The following is a 27251-nucleotide window of genomic DNA, read 5'->3' as shown; positions in this document are numbered from 1 at the left end:
TAAGAAACAGGAACTAAAGGTTGTTAACATACACAACCAAATTGAGCGAACCAGGCAGACAGTTGATTAAATCATAGAACTAAAATAACAAGCTTAATGCAAACTGAGAAAATAGGTTCAACACTTAGCATAGAAGCAGTCACATGCTAAAAAAGTTAAGGAAAGGACGTATTTGTAGTATTGATAAGGATTATTACACACAAATGCACATTACTAGAAAGGTTGAAACATAGTTAGAAATTATGCTAAGTATATAAGAAACAAGGCAGCATTGTGATAAGCTAAGTAATCATAGAAGGAATAGGGCATCATGTTAGTACAGGGGCAAGATCACAGACACATAATATATGCCAGAACATCTCTATGGAAATTCTGGATAGAATGGAAGATAAAGTCATGTCAATTAACAGATATGTGCATTCAAGCATTGTTATAAAGGTCTAATTAACAGAAGATGATCCAGTTTGCGCCAATGGTTTAGCCAAACGCCTCAAAGTAACAATTCAAACATGCTGAGGTAACTGTTCTAAATCACAAAAAAATACTAAAGGGGTATGGGATCGATTGAGCATGCTGAGTGATATAATGGTAGAGAGGAAAATTATTACTATCACTAAAAGTCTTAACATAGGTTACTACAGATGTGAGCCCTTCATCACAGAGATTCTAATCAAGTGAATAGAATCATGAATATTCAGGTGTCAACACACTAACTAAACAGTCTTAGGAAGATTCAGATTACCCAATTAGGCATAGATAATCTCAAAACTAGTAGCATGCAGAAGTTAACAGAGTGATGCTTATAAGGATGAAATTTTCAAAAAAGTCAAGTAACTCACCAGTTAAATGAAAATGCAATAAAGAACAAAAATCCGCAATATTTTGAATGTCAATGAGAAGCAAAAACCCCAGAATTTAACGGCCTTGGCTTTCAGCCGGCAAAATCTTAAGTATAGAACGAAATAACAGAGTAAAGCCTTTAGATCTAGTGAAGTTATAGTGATTCCAAAGTCCGTCCTTAAGGGAATGGGGGAAGGGATTTATATAGTGGTAGAAATTATGAGCATCAATGACCGGGTGGATTGCTTCAGAAGTTAGAGATTCCAGGGTGGAAATGGGAGCGAATCACTATGCATTCCGTTGTTGGGCTCCCACAGACTCAACGGACGTTTGATGCAATATGGGTGATGTCGCCCCGTTTTCTCGCGAAAGCGGGCTTCGACATGTGACAAATCTTTTAAATGAGTATTAAAAGAGAAGAGTCGCCACCTAACAGTTTAAGGTGCGTTAGGGCACCTATTTGCAGATAACTCTGTCTAACTAATTTGCGTCACCAAAGATCGGGTAAGGGCCCGAAATTACCTCAAAGAGAAGGTGTTAGGCACACTTTGAAATCCATAACTGTGGGTCCCAACTGAACTCAATTATATGAATTAGTCTAGGATATCAAATACAGGAAAAACAAGGAATTCGGGAAGTTCATTATTAACACAAATAATTGATGAAAGATAAGGTGGGGGGGAGGGGGAGGGGTGAGGTCCTAAGTTTTTTAATCTAAAGGATTACCCTGTGCAACATAAATAATATTTTATAACTCCTTCAAGGTGGGGTATTACTCATATTATTTAACAGGCACAGACTATCATCCCCCGCCACCCAATTAATATCTTTAAGTTATTTACCTAAAGCGTACTAGTCAATTCTATGTCGTACCCTACACGTGCACTACCTATCCCATGCCTATGGTCCAGGAGACATTTGGACCTCTATCTCACGGTGGTTCTAGACTTTAACTTAGGCTGCTCAAAAATGAAAAATACTAGGCGACATACAAAAATATTCTGGACTTTCACTTATAAGCAAATAAGGCTCAAGTTGGCCTCCACACTTAGACAAAAAATGCACGCAATACCTGATTAACAAATACAATTGCAAATTTTAACAAGTTAAGGTTGCATAAACCTATAGGCTTGATCTCTATGTGAATCTGGATTTAATGAGCAGGCAGTTTACAATCTCTGAAACCTACATGGTTGCCTACTGATTACAGGTATAAGAGATTAAATCTATAGGCATGATATCTAGGCATTTTATGCAGTAACTAATAATGGTGATCGCATGATTATATTGAGAATTGGTTAATTGAATCTTATAGGCATGGTTTCTAGCGACGATGATTAGCACAACTTTGAAGGCTATTAAAGAAATGCATAGGACAATTAATTAAACTGATTCAGACCCTATAGGCATGAGTTCTATAATCAAAACTGATTTTAGATCCTCTAGGCACGATTTCTACAATTAAAACTGATTTTTAGATACTATAGGCATAATTTCTATAATTAAAACTGATTTTTAGATACTATAGGCATGATTTCTAACAAGCAGACATAAAACATATTTGATACAAGTGATGAACCTATAGGTAGAATTTCTACAATGACTGGAAAGTAACACGTTTTGAGCAATGATGAATACCTATAGGCATGATTTCTAACACATGATAGCTGAACATGTTTGAACATAATAGAATATTTTAACTAGGTAATGGACTTAAAAGCAGCATCTCTACCTATTTTAGTGCAAGTATAGGATAAAAGCCCCTTCCCCTATTTCACTAATACCCCAAAATGGTATTGCAAGAATTATTACAGACACAGAATAAATAGAATAAATTACAAAGTAGAATAACTATAGGGAGCCTATAGCAGGCCCAAAGGTACACCTGGCCAGGCCAGGCCTTCATTCTCACAGTTTTCAACAGCCTCAAAAATTACATGTTCATAGACATAAGGTAGCTTGGGCTTGGGGGATTCCCCTAGTGGTCTTAAAACAGAGTTGAGCATATAAAACCAAGACCCGAGTGTGTCAGAGTTCCCAAGTGCTTCAAGAACCAAGGGTAGTGCTCACACTAGGGAGGTTGACAAAGATAATTCAGAGGAAAAACTAGGGACCAAGTCCTAGTGTGTCAGAGTTCACAAGGGCCTCAATTGGACCTCGAGAAGTGCTCACACTATGGAGGTCAAAGGACAAGACCTAAGTAGCCTTGGCTTTCAACCGACTAAGAATGGGATTCAAAGAACTTAGGTGACAGGTGAAAGAAAGGCCCAAAATTAAGAAACAGGAACTAAAGGTTGTTAACATACACAACCAAATTGAGCGAACCAGGCAGACAGTTGATTAAATCATAGAACTAAAATAACAAGCTTAATGCAAGCTGAGAAAATAGGTTCAACACTTAGCATAGAAGCAGTCACATGCTAAAAAAGTTAAGGAAATGACGTATTTGTAGTATTGATAAGGATTATTACACACAAATGCACATTACTAGACAGGTTGAAACATAGTTAGACATTATGCTAAGTATATAAGAAACAAGGCAGCATTGTGATAAGCCAAGTAATCATAGAAGGAATAGGGCATCATGTTAGTACAGGGGCAAGATCACAGACACATAACATATGCCAGAACATCTCTATGGAAATTCTTGATAGAATGGAAGATAAAGTCATGTCAATTAACAGATATGTACATTCAAGCATTGTTATAAAGGTCTAATTAGCAGAAGATGATCCAGTTTGCGCCAAAGGTTTAGCCAAACGCCTCAAAGTAACAATTCAAACATGCTGAGGCAACTGTTCTAATTCACAAAAAAATACTAAAGGGGTATGGGATCGATTGAGCATGCTGAGTGATATAATGGTAGAGAGGAAAATTATTACTATCACTAAAAGTCTTAACATAGGTTACTACAGAGGTGAGCCCTTCATCACAGAGATTCTAATCAAGTGAATAGAATCATGAACATTCGGGTGTCAACACACTAACTAAACAGTCTTAGGAAGATTCAGATTACCCAATTAGGCATAGATAATCTCAAAACTAGTAGCATGCGGAAGTTAACAGAGTGATGCTTATAAGGATGAAATTTTCAAAAAAGTCAAGTAACTCACCAGTTAAACGAAAATGCAATAAAGAACAAAAATCCGTAGTGTTTTGAACGTCAATAAGAAGCAAAAAACCCAGAATTTAATGGCCTTGGCTTTCAGCCGGCCAAATCTTAAGTATAGAACGAAATAACAGAGTAAAGCCTTTATATTAGTGAAGTTATAGTGATTCCAAAGTCCGCTTTAAGGAAATGGGGGAAGGGATTTATATAGTGGTAGAAATTATGAGCATCAATGACCGGGTGGATTGCTTCAGAAGTTAGAGATTCCAGGGTGGAAATGGGAGCGAATCACTATGGATTCCGTTGTTGGGCTCCCATGGACTCAACGGACGTTTGATGCAATATGGGTGATGTCGCCCCGTTTTCTTGCGAAAGCGGGCTTCGACGTGTGACAAATCTTTTAAATGAGTATTAAAAGAGAAGAGTCGTCACCTAACGGTTTAAGGTGCGTTAGGGCACCTATTTGCAGAAAACTCTGTCTAACTAATTTGCGTCACCAAAGATCGAGTAAGGGCGCGAAATTACCTCGAAGAGAAGGTGTTACGTACACTTTGAAATCCATAACTGTGGGTCCCAACTGAACTCAATTATATGAATTAGTCTAGGATATCAAATACAGGAAAAACAAGGAATTTGGGAAGTTCATTATTAACACAAATAATTGATGAAAGATAAGGTGGGGGGGGGAGGGGGGAGGTCCTAAGTTTTTTAATCTAAAGGATTACCCTGTGCAACATAAATAATATTTTATAACTCCTTCAAGGTGGGGTATTACTCATATTATTTAACAGGCACAGACTATCATTCCCCGCCACCCAATTAATATCTTTAAGTTATTTACCTAAAGCGTACTAGTCAATTTTATGTCGTACCCTACGCGTGCACTACCCATCCCATGCCTATGGTCCAGGAGACATTTGGACCTCTATCTCACGGTGGTTCTAGACTTTAACTTAGGCTGCTCAAAAATGAAAAATACTAGGCGACATAAGAAAACATTCTGGACTTTTACTTATAAGCAAATAAGGCTCAAGTTGGCCTCCACACTTAGACAAAAAATGCACGCAATACCTGATTAACAAATACAATTGCAAATTTTAACAAGTTAAGGTTGCATAAACCTATAGGCATGATCTCTATGTAAATCTGGATTTAATGAGCAGGCAGTTTACAATCTCTGAAACCTACATGGTTTCCTACTGATTACATGTATAAGAGATTAAATCTATAGGCATGATATCTAGCATTTTATGCAGTAACTAAAAATGGTGATCACATGATTATACTGAAAATTGGTTAATTGAATCCTATAGGCATGGTTTCTAACAAGCAGGCATAAAACATATTTGATACAAGTGATGAACCTATAGGCAGAATTTCTACAATGACTGGAAAGTAACACGTTTTGAGCAATGATAAATACCTATAGGCATAATTTCTAACACATGATAGCTGAACATGTTTGAACATAATAGAATATTTTAACTAGGTAATGGACTTATAAGCAGCATCTCTACCTATTTCAGTGCAAGTATAGGATAAAAGCCCCTTCCCCTATTTCACTAATACCCCAAAATGGTATTGCAAGAATTATTACAGACCCAGAATAAATAGAATAAATTACAAAGTAGAATAACTATAGGGAGCCTATAGCAGGCCCAAAAGTACACCTGGCCAGGCTAGGCCTTCATTCTCACTTTTTTCAACAGCCTCAAAAATTACATGTTCATAGACATAAGGCAGCTTGGGCTTGGGGGATTCCCCCAGTGGTCTTAAAACAGAGTTGAGCATATAGAACCAAGACCCGAGTGTGTCAGAGTTCCCAAGCAATTCAAGAACCAAGGGTAGTGCTCACACTAGGGAGGTTGACAAAGATAATTCAGAGGAAAACTAGGGACCAAGTCCTAGTGTGTCAGAGTTCACAAGGGCCTCAATTAGACCTCGAGAAGTGCTCACACTATGGAGGTCAAAGGACAGGACCTAAGTAGCCTTGACTTTCAACCGATTAAGAATGAGATTCAAAGAACTTAGGTGACAGGTGAAAGAAAGGCCCAAAATTAAGAAACAGGAACTAAAGGTTGTTAACATACACAACCAAATTGAGCGAACCAGGCAGACAATTGATTAAATCATAGAACTAAAATAACAAGCTTAATGCAAACTGAGAAAATAGGTTCAACACTTAGCATAGAAGCAGTCACATGCTAAAAAAGTTAAGGAAAAGACGTATTTGTAGTATTGATAAGGATTATTACACACAAATGCACATTACTAGACATGTTGAAACATAGTTAGAAATTATGCTAAGTATATAAGAAACAAGGCAGCATTGTGATAAGCCAAGTAATCATAGAAGGAATAGGGCATCATGTTAGTACAGGGGCAAGATCACAGACACGTAACATATGCCAGAACATCTCTATGGAAATTTTGGATAGAATGGAAGATAAAGTCATGTCAATTAACAGATATGTGCATTCAAGCATTGTTATAAAGGTCTAATTAACAGAAGATGATCCAGTTTGCGCCAAAGGTTTAGCCAAACGCCTCAAAGTAACAATTCAAACATGCTGAGGCAATTGTTCTAAATCACAAAAAAATACTAAAGGGGTATGGGATCGATTGAGCATGCTGAGTGATATAATGGTAGAGAGGAAAATTATTACTATCACTAAAAGTCTTAACATAGGTTACTACAGATGTGAGCCCTTCATCACAGAGATTCTAATCAAGTGAATAGAATCATGAATATTCAGGTGTCAACACACTAACTAAACAGTCTTAGGAAGATTCAGATTACCCAATTAGGCATAGATAATCTCAAAACTAGTAGCATGCAGAAGTTAACAGAGTGATGCTTATAAGGATGAAATTTTCAAAAAAGTCAAGTAACTCACCAGTTAAATGAAAATGCAATAAAGAACAAAAATCCGCACTATTTTGAACGTTAATGAGAAGCAAAAACCCCAGAATTTAACGGCCTTGGCTTTCAGCCGGCCAAATCTTAAGTATAGAACGAAATAACAAAGTAAAGCCTTTAGATCTAGTGAAGTTATAGTGATTCCAAAGTCCGTCTTTAAGGGAATGGGGGAAGGGATTTATATAGTGGTAGAAATTATGAGCATCAATGACCGGGTGGATTGCTTCAGAAGTTAGAGATTCCAAGGTGGAATTGGGAGCGAATCACTATGCATTCCGTTGTTGGGCTCCCACAGACTCAACGGACGTTTGATGCAATATGGGTGATGTCGCCCCATTTTCTCGCGAAAGCGGGCTTCGACATGTGACAAATCTTTTAAATGAGTATTAAAAGAGAAGAGTCGCCACCTAACGGTTTAAGGTGCGTTAGGGCACCTATCTGCAGATAACTCTGTCTAACTAATTTGCGTCACCAAAGATCAGGTAAGGGCGCGAAATTACCTCAAAGAGAAGGTGTTAGGCACACTTTGAAATCCATAACTGTGGGTCCCAACTGAACTCAATTATATGAATTAGTCTAGGATATCAAATACAGGAAAAACAAGGAATTCGGGAAGTTCATTATTAACACAAATAATTGATGAAAGATAAGGTGGGGGGGGGAGGGGGGAGGTCCTAAGTTTTTTAATCTAAAGGATTACCCCTTGCAACATAAATAATATTTTATAACTCCTTCAAGGTGGGGTATTACTCATATTATTTAACAGGCACAAACTATCATCCCCCGCCACCCAATTAATATCTTTAAGTTATTTACCTAAAGCGTACTAGTCAATTCTATGTCGTACCCTACGCGTGCACTACCCATCCCATGCCTATGGTCCAGGAGACATTTGGACCTCTATCTCACGGTGGTTCTAGACTTTAACTTAGGCTGCTCAAAAATGAAAAATACTAGGCGACATACAAAAACATTCTGGACTTTCACTTATAAGCAAATAAGGCTCAAGTTGGCCTCCACACTTAGACAAAAAATGCACGCAATACCTGATTAACAAATACAATTGCAAATTTTAACAAGTTAAGGTTGCATAAACCTATAGGCTTGATCTCTATGAGAATCTGGATTTAATGAGCATGCAGTTTACAATCTCTGAAACCTACATGGTTGCCTACTGATTACAGGTATAAGAGATTAAATCTATAGGCATGATATCTAGGCATTTTATGCAGTAACTAATAATGGTGATCGCATGATTATATTGAGAATTGGTTAATTGAATCCTATAGGCATGGTTTCTAGCGACGATGATTAGCACAACTTTGAAGGCTATTAAAGAAATGCATAGGACAATTAATTAAACTGATTCAGACCCTATAGGCATCAGTTCTATAATCAAAACTGATTTTAGATCCTCTAGGCACGATTTCTATAATTAAAACTAATTTTTAGATACTATAGGCATAATTTCTATAATTAAAACTGATTTTTAGATACTATAGGCATGATTTCTAACAAGCAGGCATAAAACATATTTGATACAAGTGATGAACCTATAGGCAGAATTTCTACAATGACTGGAAAGTTACACGTTTTGAGCAATGATGAATACCTATAGGCATGATTTCTAACACATGATAGCTGAACATGTTTGAACATAATAGAATATTTTAACTAGGTAATGGACTTATAAGCAGCATCTCTACCTATTTCAGTGCAAGTATAGGATAAAAGCCCCTTCCCCTATTTCACTAATACCCCAAAATGGTATTGCAAGAATTAATACAGACACAGAATAAATAGAATAAATTACAAAGTAGAATAACTATAGGGAGCCTATAGCAGGCCCAAAAGTACACCTGGCCAGGCCAGGCCTTCATTCTCACAGTTTTCAACAGCCTCAAAAATTACATGTTCATAGACATAATGCAGCTTGGCTTGGGGGATTCCCCCAGTGGTCTTAAAACAGAGTTGAGCATATAGAACCAAGACCCGAGTGTGTCAGAGTTCCCAAGTGCTTCAAGAACCAAGGGTAGTTCTCACACTAGGGAGGTTGACAAAGATAATTCAGAGGAAAAACTAGGGACCAAGTCCTAGTGTGTCAGAGTTCACAAGGGCCTCAATTGGACCTCGAGAAGTGCTCACACTATGGAGGTCAAAGGACAGGACCTAAGTAGCTTTGGCTTTCAACCGACTAAGAATGGGATTCAAAGAACTTAGGTGACAGGTGAAAGAAAGGCCCAAAATTAAGAAACAGGAACTAAAGGTTGTTAACATACACAACCAAATTGAGCGAACCAGGCAGACAATTGATTAAATCATAGAACTAAAATAACAAGCTTAATGCAAGCTGAGAAAATAGGTTCAACACTTAGCATAGAAGCAGTCACATGCTAAAAAAGTTAAGGAAAGGACGTATTTGTAGTATTGATAAGGATTATTACACACAAATGCACATTACTAGACAGGTTGAAACATAGTTAGACATTATGCTAAGTATATAAGAAACAAGGCAGCATTGTGATAAGCCAAGTAATCATAGAAGGAATAGGGCATCATGTTAGTACAGGGGCAGGATCACAGACACATAACATATGCCAGAACATCTCAATGGAAATTCTGGATAGAATGGAAGATAAAGTCATGTCAATTAACAAATATGTGTATTCAAGCATTGTTATAAAGATCTAATTAACAGAAGATGATCCAGTTTGCGCCAAAGGTTTTGCCAAACACCTCAAAGTAACAATTTAAACATGTTGAGGCAACTGTTCTAAATCACAAAAAATACTAAAGGGGTATGGGATCGATTGAGCATGCTGAGTGATATAATGGTAGAGAGGAAAATTATTACTATCACTAAAAGTCTTAACATAGGTTACTACAGATGTGAGCCCTTCATCACAGAGATTCTAATCAAGTGAATAGAATCATGAACATTCAGGTGTCAACACACTAACTAAACAGTCTTAGGAAGATTCAGATTACCCAATTAGGCATAGATAATCTCAAAACTAGTAGCATGCAGAAGTTAACAGAGTGATGCTTATAAGGATGAAATTTTCAAAAAAGTCAAGTAACTCACCAGTTAAACGAAAATGCAATAAAGAACAAAAATCTGCAGTGTTTTGAACGTCAATAAGAAGCAAAAAACCCAGAATTTAATGGCCTTGGCTTTCAGCCGGCCAAATCTTAAGTATAGAACGAAATAACAGAGTAAAGCCTTTATATTAGTGAAGTTATAGTGATTCCAAAGTCCGCTTTAAGGAAATGGGGGAAGGGTTTTATATAGTGGTAGAAATTATGAGCATCAATGACCGGGTGGATTGCTTCAGAAGTTAGAGATTCCAGGGTGGAAATGGGAGCGAATCACTATGGATTCCGTTGTTGGGCTCCCATGGACTCAACGGACGTTTGATGCAATATGGGTGATGTCGCCCCGTTTTCTCGCGAAAGCGGGCTTCGACGTGTGACAAATCTTTTAAATGAGTATTAAAAGAGAAGAGTCGTCACCTAACGGTTTAAGGTGCGTTAGGGCACCTATTTGCAGATAACTCTGTCTAACTAATTTGCGTCACCAAAGATCGAGTAAGGGCGCGAAATTACCTCGAAGAGAAGGTGTTAGGCACACTTTGAAATCCATAATTGTGGGTCCCAACTGAACTCAATTATATGAATTAGTCTAGGATATCAAATACAGGAAAAACAAGGAATTTGGGAAGTTCATTATTAACACAAATAATTGATGAAAGATAAGGTGGGGGGGAGGGGGGAGGTCCTAAGTTTTTTAATCTAAAGGATTACCCTGTGCAACATAAATAATATTTTATAACTCCTTCAAGGTGGGGTATTACTCATATTATTTAACAGGCACAAACTATCATTCCCCGCCACCCAATTAATATATTTAAGTTATTTACCTAAAGCGTACTAGTCAATTCTATGTCGTACCCTACGCGTGCACTACCCATCCCATGCCTATGGTCCAGGAGACATTTGGACCTCTATCTCACGGTGGTTCTAGACTTTAACTTAGGCTGCTCAAAAATGAAAAATACTAGGCGACATACAAAAACATTCTGGACTTTTACTTATAAGCAAATAAGGCTCAAGTTGGCCTCCACACTTAGACAAAAAATGCACGCAATACCTGATTAACAAATACAATTGCAAATTTTAACAAGTTAAGGTTGCATAAACCTATAGGCATGATCTCTATGTAAATCTGGATTTAATGAGCAGGTAGTTTACAATCTCTGAAACCTACATGGTTTCCTACTGATTACAGGTATAAGAGATTAAATCTATAGGCATGATATCTAGCATTTTATGCAGTAACTAATAATGGTGATCACATGATTATATTGAAAATTGGTTAATTGAATCCTATAGGCATGGTTTCTAGCGACAGTGATTAGCACAACTTTGAAGACTATTAAAGAAATGAGTAGAACAATTAATTAAACTGATTCAGACCCCATAGGCATGAGTTATATAATCAAAGCTGATTTTAGATCCTCTAGGCACGATTTCTGTAATTCCAAACTGATTTTTAGATACAATAGGCATGATTTCTAACAAGCAGGCATAGAACATATTTGAACCAAGTGAAGAACCTATAGGCATAATTTCTACAATGACTGAAAAGTAACGCGTTTTGAGCAATGATAAATACCTATAGGCATGATTTCTAACACTTGATAGCTGAACATGTTTGAACATAATAGCATATTTTAACTAGGTAATGGACTTATAAGCAGGATCTCTACCTATTCAGTACAAGTATAGGATAAAAGCCCCTTCCCCAATTTCACTAATACCCCAAAATGGTATTACAAGAATTATTACAGACCCAAAATAAATAGAATAAATTACAAAGTAGAATAACTCTAGGGAGCCTATATCCAGCCCAAAAGTACACCTGGCCAGGCCAGGCCTTCATTCTCAAAGTTTTCAACAGCCTCAAAAATTACATGTTCATGGACATAAGGCAGCCAGGGCTTGGGGCATTCCCCCAGTGGTCTTAAAACAGAGTTGAGCATATAGAACAAAGACCCTAGTGTGTCAGAGTTCCCAAGGGCTTCAAGAACCAAGGCTAATGCTCACACTAGGGAGGTTGACAAAGATAATTAAGAGGAGGAACTAGGGACCAAGTCCTAGTGTGTCAGAGTTCACAAGGGCCTCAATTGGACCTTGAGAAGTGCTCACACTACGGAGGTCAAATGACAGAACCTAAGTAGCCTTGGCTTTCAACCGACTAAGAATGGGATTCAAAGAACTTAGGTGACAGGTGAAAGAAAGGCCCAAAATTAAGAAACATGAACTAAAGGTTGTTAACATACCCAACCAAATTGAGTAAACCAGGCAGACAGTTGTTTAAATCACAGAACTAAAATAACAATCTTAATGCAAACTGAGAAAATAGGTTCAACACTTAGCATAGAAGTAGTCACATGCTAAAAATATTAAGGAAAGGACATATTTGTAGGATTGATAAGGATTATTACACCCAGATGCACATTACTAGACATGTTCAAACATGGTTAGAAATTATGCTATATATATGAGAAACAAGGCAGCATTGTGATAAGCCAAGTAATCATAGAAGGAACAGGGCATCATGTTAGCAAAAGGGCAAGATCACAGACACATAACATATACCAGAACATCTCTAGAGAAATTCTGGACAGAATGGAAGGTAAAGTCATGTCAAGTAACAGATATGGGCATTCAAGCATTGTTATAAAGGTCTAATTAACAGAAGATGATTTAGTTTGCACCAAAGGTTTAGCCTAATGACTCAAAGTAACAATTCAAACATGCTGAGGCAACTATTCTAAATCATAAGAAAATACTAAAGGGGTATGGGATCGAGTGAGCATGCTGACTAATATAATGGTAGAGAGGAAAATTATTACTATCACTAAAAGTCTTAACACAGGTTACTACATATGTGAGCCCTTTATCACAGAGATTCTAATCAAGTCAATAGAATCATGAACATTTATGTGTCAACACACTAACTAAAAAGTCTTAGGAAGATTCAGATTACCCAATTAGGCACATATAATCTCAGAACTAGTAGCATGCAGAAGTTAACAGAGTGATGCTTAAAAGCAAACCAGGAATGTATTAAGCTATGGATTTAGAGATAAGAACACATTCAAATTATAGGCATATAAGGATGAAATTTCAAAAAAGTCAAGTAACTCACCAGTTAAAAGAAAATGCAAGAAAGAACAAAAATCTGCAGTGTTTTGAATGTCAATGAGAAGCAAAAAACCCAGAATTTAATGGCCGTGGCTTTCATCTGGCCAAATCTAAATTATAGAATGAAATAACAGAGTAAAGCCTTTAGATGTAGTGAAGTTATATTGATTCCAAAGTCTGCCTTTAAGGGATTGGGGGAAGGGGTTTATATAGTGGTAGAAATTATGAGCATCAGTGACCGGGTGGATTGCTTCAGAAGTTAGAGAGTACAGGGTGGAAATGGGAGCGAATCACTATGGATTCCGTTGTTGGCCTTCCACAGACTCAACGAAAGTTTGATGCAGTATGGGTGATGTCACCCCGTTTTCTCGCGAAAGCGGACTTCGACGTGTGACAAATCTTTTAAATGATTATTAAAAGAGAATAGTCGCCACCTAACGGTTTAAGGTGCGTTAGGGAACCTATTTGCAGATAACTATGTCTAACTAATTTGTGTCACCAAAGATCGGGTAAGGGCTAGAAATTACCTCGAAGAGAAAATGTTAGGCACTCTTTGAAATCCATAACTGTAGGTCCCAACTGAACTCAATTATATGAATTAGTCTAGGATATCAAATACAGGAAAAACAAGGAATTGGGGAAGTTCATTATTAACACAAATAATTGATGAAAGATAAGGTGGGGGGGAGGGGGAAGGGGGATGTCCTAAGTTTTTTAATCTAAAGGATTACCCCATACAACATAAATAATATTTTGTAACTCCTTCAAGGTGAGGTATTACTCATATTATTTAGCAGGCACAGACTATCATCTCCTGCCACCCAATTAATATCTTTAAGTTGTTTACCTAAAGCGTACTAGTCAATTCTATGTCGTACCCTATGCGTGCACTGCCCGTTCCATGCCTATGGTCCAGGAGGCATTTGGACCTCTATCTTACGGTCGCTCTAGACTTTAACTTAGGCTGCTCAAAAATGAAAAATACTAGGCGACATACAAACACATTCTGGACTTTCACTTATAAGAAAATAAGGCTCAAGTTGGCCTCCACACTTGGACAAAAAAATGCACGCAATACCTGATTAAGAAAGACAGTTGCAAATTTTAACAAGTTAAGGTTACATAAACCTATAGGCAGGATCTCTATGAGAATCTGGATTTAATGAGCATGCAGTTTACAATCTCTAAAACCTACATGGTTGTCTACTTATTACAGATATAAGAGATTAAATCTATAGGCATGATATCTAGGCATTTTATGCAGTAACTAATAATGGGGATCGCATGATTATATTGAGAATTGGTTAATTGAATCCTATAGGCATGGTTTCTAGCGACGATGATTAGCACAACTTTGAAGACTATGAAAGAAATGAGTATGACAATTAATTAAACTGATTCAGACACTATAGGCATGAGTTCTATAATCAAAACTATTTTTAGATCCTCTAGGCACGATTTCTATACTTGAGTTGAGAAATGGTTTGAATTTGGGGGTTCTGAAAGCTTTGTTCCAAATTTTGCTTTTTGGTCACTATTTAATTAGTTCTGGGTACTGTTTTATTATTCTCCTTGCTGCTGCTTGGCTACTGATCTCATATTTCTTACTTCCTTTCATTTCCCAGGTATTCTCCATGACTATTGAGTGGCCATCAAAGCTTTGAAAATTATTTTGTTATGTATAGAAGATAGAGTGTCCTTTGAAATAATGTAATAAGATTGTTCTCTACTTGAAGTTCATGTTTTCCCTAGGTTAATACGAGTTATTCAGTCTTGTTTATTTCTCTTCCTTCTTCCTTAAGTGACCTATATAGGTGATGGGAAATGTATAACTAGCTTCATATTGAAATGTTTAGATTTGTGCCAAACGGTGAAGTGAGGTCTTTATTTGTTTCTGTTCAAGAAGTGTTCTACGTGTAATTCTTAAATTGCATATGTTATTATATGATTTCTTGCTACTAATGTGTTGTTGAAAAAAATTCATGAAGTTAAAGGCTTTGACATACCATTTAGATACTCAAGTGAAATGCAATTGGTTCTCTGCATCTAGTTACTGATAGTGAAAGATAAAAATTTCATTCTATAAATTGGAACTTGTTCTCATTATAGGTATGGAATCTTACTTCTCATGAAGTTGCAAGCCCCACCTTAATTTTTTATCATGCACTTTTATTTAATAAGAACCTAAACCGCATATTACCTAGTTTAACAGCACACAGTAATGACTCCAACCAATACCAAAACCTTCATACACCACATCATGAATATGGTTATCACAAGAAAGGAGCATAATTCCATGCGGTATGAAATAATATATCCTAATGAAAATGAACATGTGTTATGATGGAGCACTAATTTTTTAAAAAATAACCACTGAGTAATATCTGAATTTCAGGTTCAACAGTAATATATATTTCATAATTTTATTGGCTAGAAGCAAAAAAAGATATTGCTTTCTAACATGCTTTAGACAATCATATGGCTATATAGAAGCATATATTGCTTACCTAACTTTGTAGAGTGCATTTCTCTGGTATGTACTCTCGACTAAATTTTACCAATATCCATTTCTTTTTTATGTGGATGTAGAACTAATAATTCAAATATATAATAAATTATAAAACCATTACTGAACATACATCAAATAACCAAGATGGCAAATATGCAGAAACAATTTAACAAAAAATGGTCTGAATATTAGGACAATCATTAAGTTCATAACAATTAAACAAAATGTTTTATCCTAAAAGCTTTTAGGGGAAAAGTTTAGCTTGTTAAAAATTATGACATAAATATTAACTAAAGCCTGCACTCCAAAATCTGCAATAGTAACTGGCATCTTGTCAGTTTTCTCAAGAATTCTGCCTTTACTAGAGAACACCCGACTACACCTAGAAATCTTAAAGAAACTGATGGAATCATATATTAGCAATGTCATGGCCCCTTACGGCCCAAGCGCAATATCAAGCCACCTCGTGGCATCATCACTAGGCCCTCGGCCTCACATCAATCAAGCCACATCGTGGCGTACATATCTCAGGCCCTCGGCCTCATAATTAGTATCAAATGTTTCCTCACAACATAGGCCCTCAACCTTACTCAGTCAAAAATCCTCACAAGCCACTCGGGCAGTAGTAAAACATGTTTCTCAGTCCAAAATATCATTTAAAAGATCATGTAAGAGTTAAAATAGTGTAAACATAGTTGAGTACGAAAAATAGTGAAATATAACATGACTGAGTTCAGTAAAAAGTCAAATCAGTGAGGAGATACCAGTAAAAATCCTCGAAGGGTTCAAATAGTTGCCACAAGGCCCAAATATGGCATTCAGCCCAAATCATGATAATAGCAAATAGATTTTAGTCAAATACGTGGTAAAATAGTCATTCGGGACGGACTAAGTCACAATTCCCAACAGTGCACGACCCCACGCTCGTCATACAACATGTGCGTTACTTCAATATAGCACTAGGATGTGCAATCCGGGGTTTCGAACCTCAGAACATCATTTACAATCATTAGTCACCTCGAACCAGTCAAATCTCTAGCTCGCGACGCCTTTGCCCCTCGAATCAGCCTCCACTCGTGTCGAATCTATCCAAAAGCAGAACGAGGGTGTCAAAACATGCTAAGGGAATGAAGCCCATGCGAAAACAATCCATAAATGGCACAAATCCTGAAATTACCAAAACCTGACCCTCGGGACCACGTCTCATAATTTAATAATTTTTACACCAATAGATTCCTTATCTCCCCACGAGTTCATGCATATCAAAAGTTCAGAAATCCCACCCCAAATGGTCCACCAAATTCTCAATCAAAGGCCTAAGTTACCAAGCCCTAGTTTCCCAATTTTCACCCTTAATTTCCATGATTTCTAACTCTAATGCATGAAATAATAGCATAGGAACGAGTTTTAGGTCCAAATTCCTTACCTCAATGAAGTTCCCTTGAAATCCCCCTTTCAAATTGTCCAAAAGCTCCCAAGGCGAGATAAAAAGGGTGAAATTAGCTCAAAATTTGCGAAGGCCACAATTTATACTTTCTGCCCAGTCATTTGCGCATCTGCGGCCAACTTACCGCTTCTGCGGTACCGCATATGTGGTTCTTCTCCCGCTTCTGTGGAAATCACTTAATGTACCAAACCGCTTCTGTGATCAACATTCTGCAGCTGCGCATTCCCAGGTGCGGTCCATCCACCGCATCTGCGGTCGCTGCCTTTCCAGGCATTCCCGCTTCTGCGATCCTTTATCCGCATCTGCGACTTCGCAGATGTGGTCCCATTAGTCGCTTCTGTGGTTCATGATCCTCATGCCCTTTTTCACTTCTGCGGCCTATCTCTCGCACATGAAGCATAGCACCTGTGGTCCCCAATCCGCATGTGCGGAAATACCAAAAGTAGCAAAGTTCAGCAGCTGCAACAAGGTTTCAACTCCCCGTCAACCATCCAAAATCACCCCGAGGTTCCCGGGACCTCAACCAAAAGTACAAACATAGCCTAATACCTTACTCAAACTTGTACCAATCTTCAAAACACCTCAAACAACATGAAATCAACCAAAACACATCAGATTAAAGCAAAAAATTCTAGAATCTTCCAAATTGCGCTTTTGATCAAAAACCCAACCAAAACACGTCTGAATGACCTGAAATTTTGCACACACATCCCAAATGACACAACGGAACTACTGCAACTCATGGAATTCCATTCCGACCCCTATATCAAAATATCGCCTACCAACCGGAAATCGCCAAAATATTAACTTTGCCAATTCAAGCCTAAATCTACTACGAGCCTCCAAAACTCATTCCAATCATGATCCTAAGTCATAAATAACCTTCCGAAGCTAACTGAACCATCGGAAATCACATTCGAGCCCTCTAAGGCATAAGTCAACATCCGGTTGACTTTTCCAACTCAAGCTTCCTCAAAAGAGACCAAGTGTCTCAAACCTTACCAAAATCACTCTGGATTCGATCCGACCAACCCGATGCCACATAACACGGGTAAACAAAGCACAAAGAAGCAGAAATGGGGAAAACGAAGCGGTAGCTCATAAGACAACTGGCTAGGTCGTCACATCCTCCCCAACTTAAATAAACATTCGTCCTCGAACGAGTCATGAAACGTACCTGAAGCCTCAAACAGGTGAGGATATCGGCTCCGCATATCTCGCTCGGTCTCCCAGGTAGCCTCTTCCTCGGTCCGACCTCTCCATTACACTTTCACTGAAGCTATATCCTTTGACCTCAACTTTCGAACCTGAAGACCCAAAACAGCTACAAGTTTCACATCATAAGTCAAATCATCATCCAACTGAATCGTGCTGAAATCCTGAACATGAGACGGATCCCTAATATACTTCCAGAGCATAGAAACATAAAATACCGGATGCACACTCGATAGCCTGGGTGGAAAAGCAAGCTCATAAGCCACCTCCCCAATCCTCCGAAGCACCTCAAAAGGCCCAATGAACCGAGAACTCAAATTACCTTTCTTTCCAAATCTCATAACACCCTTCATGGGCAAAACCTTCAACAGAACCTTCTCACCAACCATGCAGGACATATCTCGAACCTTCATGTCAGCATAACTCTTTTGCCTCGACTGCGCTGTATGAAGCCTCTCATGAATTACCTTTACCTTTTCTAAGGCATCCTGCACCAGGTCTATCCCTAATAGCCTAGCCTCACCGGGCTTGAACCAACCAACGGGAGATCTACACTGCCTCCTATATAAAGCCTCATATGGAGCCATATGAATACTTGACTGGTAGCTGTTGTTATAAGCAAACTCCGCAAGTGGCAGAAACTGATCCCATGACCCTCCGAAATCACTGACACAAGCACGCAGCGTGTCCTCCAATATCTAAATAGTGCGCTCGGACTGCCCGTCCGTCTGAGGGTGAAAAGCTGTGCTCAACTCAACCTAAGTACCCAACTCTCGCTGCACAGACCTCCAAAACTGCAAAGTAAACTGAGTGCCCAAACTTGGTCAGTCGATCCACAATCACCCAAATAGCATCAAACTTTCTCAAAGTCCGTGGAAGTCCAACAACAAAGTCCATAGTGACGCTCTCCAACTTTCACTCTGGAATATCTATCCGCTGAAGCAAGCTACTCATTCTTTGATGCTCATATTTCACCAGCTGACAATTGAGACACCGACCTACAAATCCCACAATGTCTTTCTTCATCATTCTCCACTAATAATGTTGTCTTAGATCCTGATACATCTTCACGACACCCGGATGAATAGAATACTGCAAGCTATGGGCCTTCTCAAGAATCAACTCCCGAAGCGCATCCTCATTGGGCACACAAATCCGGCCCTGCTTCCTCAACACCCCATTGTCACCAATTGTCATATCTCTAGAATCATCATGCTAAACTCTGTCCTTAAGGACAAGCAAATGCGGATCATCATACTGGCGCTCTCTAATGCGATCATATAAGGATGACTGAGAAACCACACAAGCCAATACCCGACTGGGCCCTGAAACATCTAATTTCATGAACCGATTGGCCAAGGCTTGAACATCAACTACAAGAGGTCTCTCCCCAGTGGAATATATGCCAAACTCCCCATACTCACCACATTTCGGCTCAAGGTATCGGCCACCACATTGGCCTTTCCCGGATGGTACAACATAGTGATATCAAAATCCTAAGCAACTCTAACCATCTCCGCTGCCTCAAATTGAGATCCTTCTGTTTGAACAAGTGCTGGAGGCTACGATGATCAGTAAACACCTCACAAGACACACCATACAAGTAATGCCTCCAAATCTTCAACGCGTGAATTATGGCAGCCAACTCCAAGTCATGAACGGGGTAGTTTTTCTCATGGGGCTTCAACTAACGAGAAGCATAAGCAATAACTCTACCCTCCTACATCAATACACAACCAATGCCAACTCTCGAAGCATCACAATACACGGTATATGAACCTAAAGCTGATGGCAAAACTAACATTGGAGCTGTGGTCAAAGTTGTCTTGAGCTTCCGAAAGCTCTCCTCACACTCGTCCGACCATACAAATGAAGTTCCCTTCTGAGTCAACTTGGTCAAGGGCGATGCGATAGATGAAAATCCCTGAACAAACCAGCGATAATAACCTGCCAAACCAAGAAAATGTCGAATCTCTGAGGCTGAGGACAGTCTAGGCCAACTCTAAACCATCTCTATCTATGGGCCTCCTATAGAATCAACTCTCGTAGCCTATCAACATTGGGTACACAAATCCGACCTTGCATCCTCAATACCCCATCATCACCAATAGTCACATCTCTGGCATCACCGTGCTGAACCTTGTCCTTGAGGACAAGCAAATAAGGGTCATCATACTGTCGCTCCCTAATATGATCAAATAAGGAAGACCGAGAAACCAAGAAAGCTAGAACCCGACTGGGCTTCGAAAGATCCAATCTCACAAACTGGCTAGCTAGGGCATGAATATCCATCGCCATAGGACTCTACGATGCTGGTAAATAAGCCAAACTCCCCAAACTCTCTGCCCGGCGACTCAAAGCATCAGCCACCACATTGGCCTTGCCCGGGTGATACAAAATAGTGATGTCATAGTCCTTCAGCAACTCTAACCACTCCTCTGGCGCAAATTTAGATCCTTTTGCTTGAATAGGTGCTGCAAGCTCCGATGGTAAGTATAAATCTCATAAGGCACACTATATAAGTAATGGCGCCAAATCTTCAGGATGTGAACATTGGCAACTAACTAAAAGTCGTGAACAGGGTAGTTTTCTCCTGTATCTTCAATTGTCTATATGTGTAGGCAATCACCCTACCATCCTGCATCAATACTGCTCCGAGACCAACCCTCGAGGCATCACAATAGACCATATAAGACCCCCAATCTGTAGGCAGTATCAAAATTGGGGCTATGGCCAAAGCTGTCTTGAGCTTCTGAAAGCTCGCCTCACACTCCTTCGTCCACTGGAACGGAGCACCCTTCTGGGTCAACCTAGTCATAGGGGCTGCAATCAATGAAAACCCATCCACAAAACAACGGTAGTAGCCCGCCTAAATCAAGGAAACTACAGATCTAGGTAGCTGAGGATGGTTTGGGCCAACTCTGCACAACTTTTATCTTCTTCGAATCCACCTGAATACCCTCACTCGATACCACATGGCCTAAGAATGCCACTGAATCCAACTAAAACTCATATTTTGAGAATTTAGCATATAACTTCTTCTCTTTCAAAGTCTGAAGCACAGTCCTCAGGTACTACTCATGATCTTCCCGACTCCGGGAATACACCAGAATATCATCAATAAAGACAATGACAAACGAGTCAAGCTACGGCCGGAACACACTGTGCATCAAATGCATAAAGGTTGTTGGGGCATTGGTCAGCCCAAATGACTTAACAAGGAACGCGTAATGACCATACCGAGTCCTAAAAGTAGTCTTTGAGATATCTGGCTCCCGAATCTTCAACTGATGGTAACTGGAGCGCAAATTAATCTTAGAAAACACTTGTGCGCCTTGAAGCTGGTCAAATAGATCATCAATACGAGGCATAGGATAACGGTTCTTCACTGTAACCTTGTTCAACAGGCTATAATCAATACACATACACATAGAACCATAATTTTTCTTCACAAACAAGACAGCAGCACCCCAAGGTGATACACTGGGCCTAATAAAACACTTATCAAGCAATTCCTGTAACTGATCTTTCAACTCTTTCAACTCAGGAGGAGCCATTCAATATGGAGGAATAGAAATGGGCTGAGTTCCCGGCAACAGATCGATGCCAAAATCAATATCTCTATCAGATGGCATGCCTGGAAGATCAGTTGGAAAGACATCGGGAAAATCCCGTACTACTGGGACTGAATCAGCTAAAGAGGTATCAATACTGACAACTCTCACATAAGCTAAGTATGCCTCACACCCCTTGTCAACCATACGCTGAGCTTTAAGAAAAGAAGTAACTCTACTAGGAGTGTGATCTAAAGTACCCCTCCACTCAACATGCGGTACACCTAGCATAGCCAGCGTCACGGTTTTGGCATAACAATTAAAAATAGCATACTGGGGCAACAACTAGTACATGCCCAAGATAATATCAAAATCTACCATGCCAAGCAACAATAAATCGTCTCTGGTCTCAAAACCACTAAGATAAACCAAACACGACCGATAGACGCGGTCCACAACAAGACAATCTCCCACATGAGTTGAAACATAAATAGGGGAACTCAAAGAATCCCGAGATACACCCAAATGTGGAGCAAAATAAGAAGACACATAAGAGTAAGTAGAGCCTAGATCGAATAGAACCGATGCATCTTTGTGGCAAACCAATATAACACATGTGATGATATAATCGGCGGCAACAGCCTCAGTACGGGCAGGAAAGGCATAGTATCTAGCCTGGCCTCCCCCTATAGGGTGACCTCTACCTCCCCGACCTTCACCTCTAGCTGGCTGAGCAGGTGAGGTAGCAACTGGAGCTGTAATCATAGCCTGTGAACTCTACGAGGCACGCTGTGGCTGGGAAGTCTGTGGAGGTGCACTCCTCCCAAGTTTAGGGCAATACCACACCACATGGAGTGTGTCACCACACTCAAAACAAGCTCTGGGAGGACATGGCAGCTATGACTGGCTCAGACCAGGTCTGCTGGACTGACTTCTGAAAGCACCCCGTGTAGGAGACGCGCTAGAAACCGGAGGTGCATAATAAGGATCCTAAGACCTAGGAGGAGCTGGAGCACTACTGGTTGCTGGAAGAGCTGAATGAATAGGAAGACTCATATAACCCCTACCATAACGACCTGCAGCTGGGGTATGGGCACCAGAATAATGGCCCGACTCTTGAGACCTCTTGGCCTCCCTCTCCTCTCTCTCCCTAGCATGCATACCCTCAATCCTCCTAGCAATGCTCACCACCTGCTGATAAGAAATGTACATCTCCAACTAATGAGCCATGCTAGACCTGATGCTGGGAATAAGGCCCTAAATAAACTGGCAAACTCTCTCGCAAACAATAGAAACAAGGCTGGTGCATGCCTAGCCAAATTAGTGTAACAGATAGCATACTCTGAGACAGTTATAGCACCCTGGCGCAAATGCTCAAACTCTGTATGTCATGCGTCCCTAAGGCTCTGAGAAACATACTCTCTCAGGAACAAATCTAAAAACTAAGTCCAAATCAGTGAAGTAGCCTCATCCGGACTGTCTAACTCATAGGTGCACCACCACTCATAGGCGGCTCCTCGAATCTGGAAAGTAGTGAAGGAAACCCTGCTCGATCCTGATATACCCATGGTACGGAGAATGCAGTAACTCTCATTTAGAAACCCAAGAGCAACCTCCGATGCTAGACCGCTGAATACAAGAGGCTTGTATTTCTTGAACCTTTCAAGCCTCAGCTACCCCTCCTCGGCAGCCGCAGCCCTGTCCTCAGGCTCAACTGGCACTACAGGCAGTCTAGGAATAATCTCAGGGACTTGCTCAACATGCAATCGCTGCTCAAGAGTGCGGGCGGCGGGAGCTTGTGCTCCTCCCTCGGCCTGAGATGTGGCTGCATCAAGGGGAAACAACCTTGCCTGAGCCAAGGTGGTGTACATTCTCATGAACTGTGCCAAAGTCTCCTAAACGTTTAGAGTAGTAATAGCAGTAGGCGTATCAGGTGACTGGACTCTGGCTGGAACTGCAGGTGGTACCTCGGCAGCAGTGAGTGCAGGTGCTCTGGCTACACCATGTGTGCGTCCTCGGCCTCTACCACAGCCCCGGCCTCTGATGGTTGCAGTAGGGGGCGCGGGTGCAGGATCATCTTGGGTAGCACGTGTCCTCACCATCTATGAGAGAATAGAAGATAGAGGTTTAGAATTGTGATGTCAAAATATCGCACGACAAGGAATCAAATGAAGTGGAAATTTTCCTAACAGTTACATAGCCTCTCGTAGATAAGTACAGATATCTCCGTACCGATCAGTGAGACTCTAATAAATTGGCTTGTGATCTGTGACTCCGATGAACATAAGCTCTAATACCAACTTGTCACGACCCCGGTTCGCCCTCTGTGAACCATCGTGAAGAACCTAGTCTTTACGGCTAGGTAAGCCTAATTTGTGGAAGAAAAACCAAAATTTGCTGAAGTAAAATAATTTAAAATAGAAATAAAGTTATAACAGTATTTAAATGTGCCGCTCGGCTCACACCATGTTTAACTCTCAATACCAATATATAAATCCAAGACCCGGAAAAACATGAATCACAAGCTAAGATCGATACTACATAGCTATAACTCCGGAATGTCTAATAAGAATAGGAAAAAAATACAGAAGGGCTAAATACTAAAAGCATGAATAGAAAGGAACTTCTCGGTCTGCGGACGCTGCAGATGTACCTCGAAGTCTCTAGAGTAGTCGCCTCCTCAAGGATTATAGGCCTGAGTAGCGGTAGCTGGATCTGCACATGAAAAAACATGCACAGAAGAGGCATGAGTACACCACAATGGCATTGAGCAAGTGCCAAGCCTAACCTTGGTTGGGTAGCGATGAGGAAGGTCAGGGCCCTACTGAGATTAAATAAATATAAATATGACAGGATAAGATAAGTAGTACATTGAAAATCTACAGTAAGAATTTACACAGGATAATAAGAGTACAATAACGGAAACATAGATAAAAGCAAACCACAAAGAAGTACCACTCATAACTGTCGACGCCTCCTTTTTCTCTAACCGTGGGGTCAGAAATCGGGTATACGACATTGGGAGGACAACTCTATTCCCTTTCGAGAATTAGGTTTAGAAGTTGAAGAGTCGCCACGTAATGATTATAGTGCATTAGGACACTTTAAGAAGGGTTTGAGATGAAGAGACCAGAGATTAGGGTAAGGGCTAGAAATTATCCTGAGGGGAAGGTGTTAGGCACCCCTCAAGATCCACTAGTGTAGTTCCCGGCCATGTTGAAATTGTGACTTTACAAGTAAACAATCAAGGCTCAAATAAGGATTCGCACATAAGATTGCGACCAAGTTGAAAATTTTCAAAGATAAGTAGAGAGGGTAGAAATTCATGAAAAAGAGATTCGAACAGTTTTACAAGAAGAGATGAAAGCAAGTAAAGGGAGAGGAGTCCTAAGTTTATAATTAATATGGATCACTTCAATGCAATACCCAGCGATCACTCCTCAGAAGGGGGGTCGCACGTGATATTAGCGCATCGGTCATCATATCCATATCTACCCTTCCCACCCCGTTAAGGTATTTAAACGCGATCAGTCTCGTTTACTTATTGCATGCTAGTACTCGTCCCAACCTATCAGTCCCGGGGTATCAGGACTTCTAATCCTAAAGGGGAAGGAAAGGGATATAGCCATATATGGGGTTCAAAGGTTAAAATTCTAATTGCGACATACAAAACAAGTAACAAATATAAGGATGAACAAAACAAATAGGTAAGGCTCAAGTAAACCCCTTAATCAAACAAACACTTAATTTAGCATGTCTTAGCATATACTAATTTGGTCTTAAGTTAAAAATTAAACGGCGAGCGGACTAAGTAGCCTTATGCAGGATGGAGGTAGAGCTTAGTCTCGAAAGGCAGATAAGTAGCCTTATGCAAAAATGCAGATGGAGACAATGCTTAGTCTCGAAAGGCAGATAAGTAGCCTTATGCAGGATGGAGGTAGAGCTTAACCTCGAAAGGCATATAAATAGCCTTATGCAAAAATGCAGATGGAGACAATGCTTAGTCTCGAAAGAAAAATAAGTAGCCTTATGCAATGCAAAGATATGCGGATGGAGGTAGAGCTTAACCTCGGAAGGCAGAAAAGTATCCTTATGCAAAATGCAGATGGAGGTAGATCTTAACTTCGGAAGGCAGAAAAGTAGCCTTATGCAATGCAAGAATGTAAAAGGATGATCAGTAGTAAAATCTCTTAGCTGATAGTCGATTACGACAATATGACTGCTGGGGAGATTGGGTACGGATAGCAATTGCGGGCAAGTGATGATTCTGAGAAGTTGCATCCTTGGGAAAGTATGCGTACATAAATATACCTGACGATATTGCAAGTCGAGTGCTTGCATCCAAAGAAAATCGTTAGTTCTGTGAGGGGAAAGGTTAGTTCGTCTTCCCTGGGCTCTTGATGTTGTGTGTCATTGGGGTAGCGTCGCTAAACAACAACAATTCAGATAATAGTTATGCATGATTTAGTAAATATAACGTATATAATCGGAAATAGTTTTCTTTGGATGAACCAACGATTGCGACGTGGTTCAGGACATTGCAACCTCTTTTCTCCGGAATTTCGAGGGTCCTCCTCAAAATTCTGCCCCAGTTTGCTGAGCGGACGCTTCTGACGGCTGTGCTAAATGACTAAAAAAATATCTTTGGAATTTTGAGGGTTCTCCTCAAAATTCTGCCCCAGTTTGCTGGGCTGGCGCTTCTGGCGATGCGTGAACTAAAATTAACTTCGGAATTTTGAGGGCCCTCCTCAAAATTCTGCCCCGGCTACAATAGCGGGGGAAAAATAGAATTTTTATTAAATTATGACCGAACCCATAGGGCTTGCCTACATATCCCCTCTTAAACGGGAATCAGGTCAGGCGTAGTTCAAATTACATCATTGAGGGAATCATAAGTGGTTACACATAATATCGTTTCACTGCATCTGAATTGATTGACTTCGGCCAGACTTCTCCATCCATATCCGCAAGAATAAGGGCTCCTCCAGTTAGAACCCAGTGAACCATGTACGGACCCTGCCAATTAGGAGAGAACTTCCCCTTGGCCTCATCTTGATGTGGGAAGATTTTCTTCAACACAAGTTGCCCCGGTGTAAACTTCCTTGGCTTAACCCTTTTGTTTAAGGCTCTGGACATTCTTTTCTGATACAACTGACCGTGGAAAACCACATTCATCCTTTTCCCATCTATAATGGCTAACTTCTCGTAGCGACCTTTTACCCATTCTGCATCATCCAATTCTACTTCTTGTATGATCCTTAAGGAGGGGATTTCTACCTCAGCGGGGATGACCGCCTCTGTACCATAAACTAGCATGTAGGGAGTTGCTCCGGTCGATGTGCGGACTATAGTGCGGTATCCCAATAAGGCGAATGATAACTTCTCATGCCGTAGTTTGTGCCTTTCGACCATCTTCCTTAGTATCTTCTTGATATTCTTGTTGGCTG

Source organism: Nicotiana sylvestris, chromosome 9 (assembly GCF_000393655.2).
Source record: "Nicotiana sylvestris chromosome 9, ASM39365v2, whole genome shotgun sequence".
NCBI lineage: Eukaryota > Viridiplantae > Streptophyta > Magnoliopsida > Solanales > Solanaceae > Nicotiana > Nicotiana sylvestris.
This window is presented reverse-complemented; position numbering follows the sequence as displayed.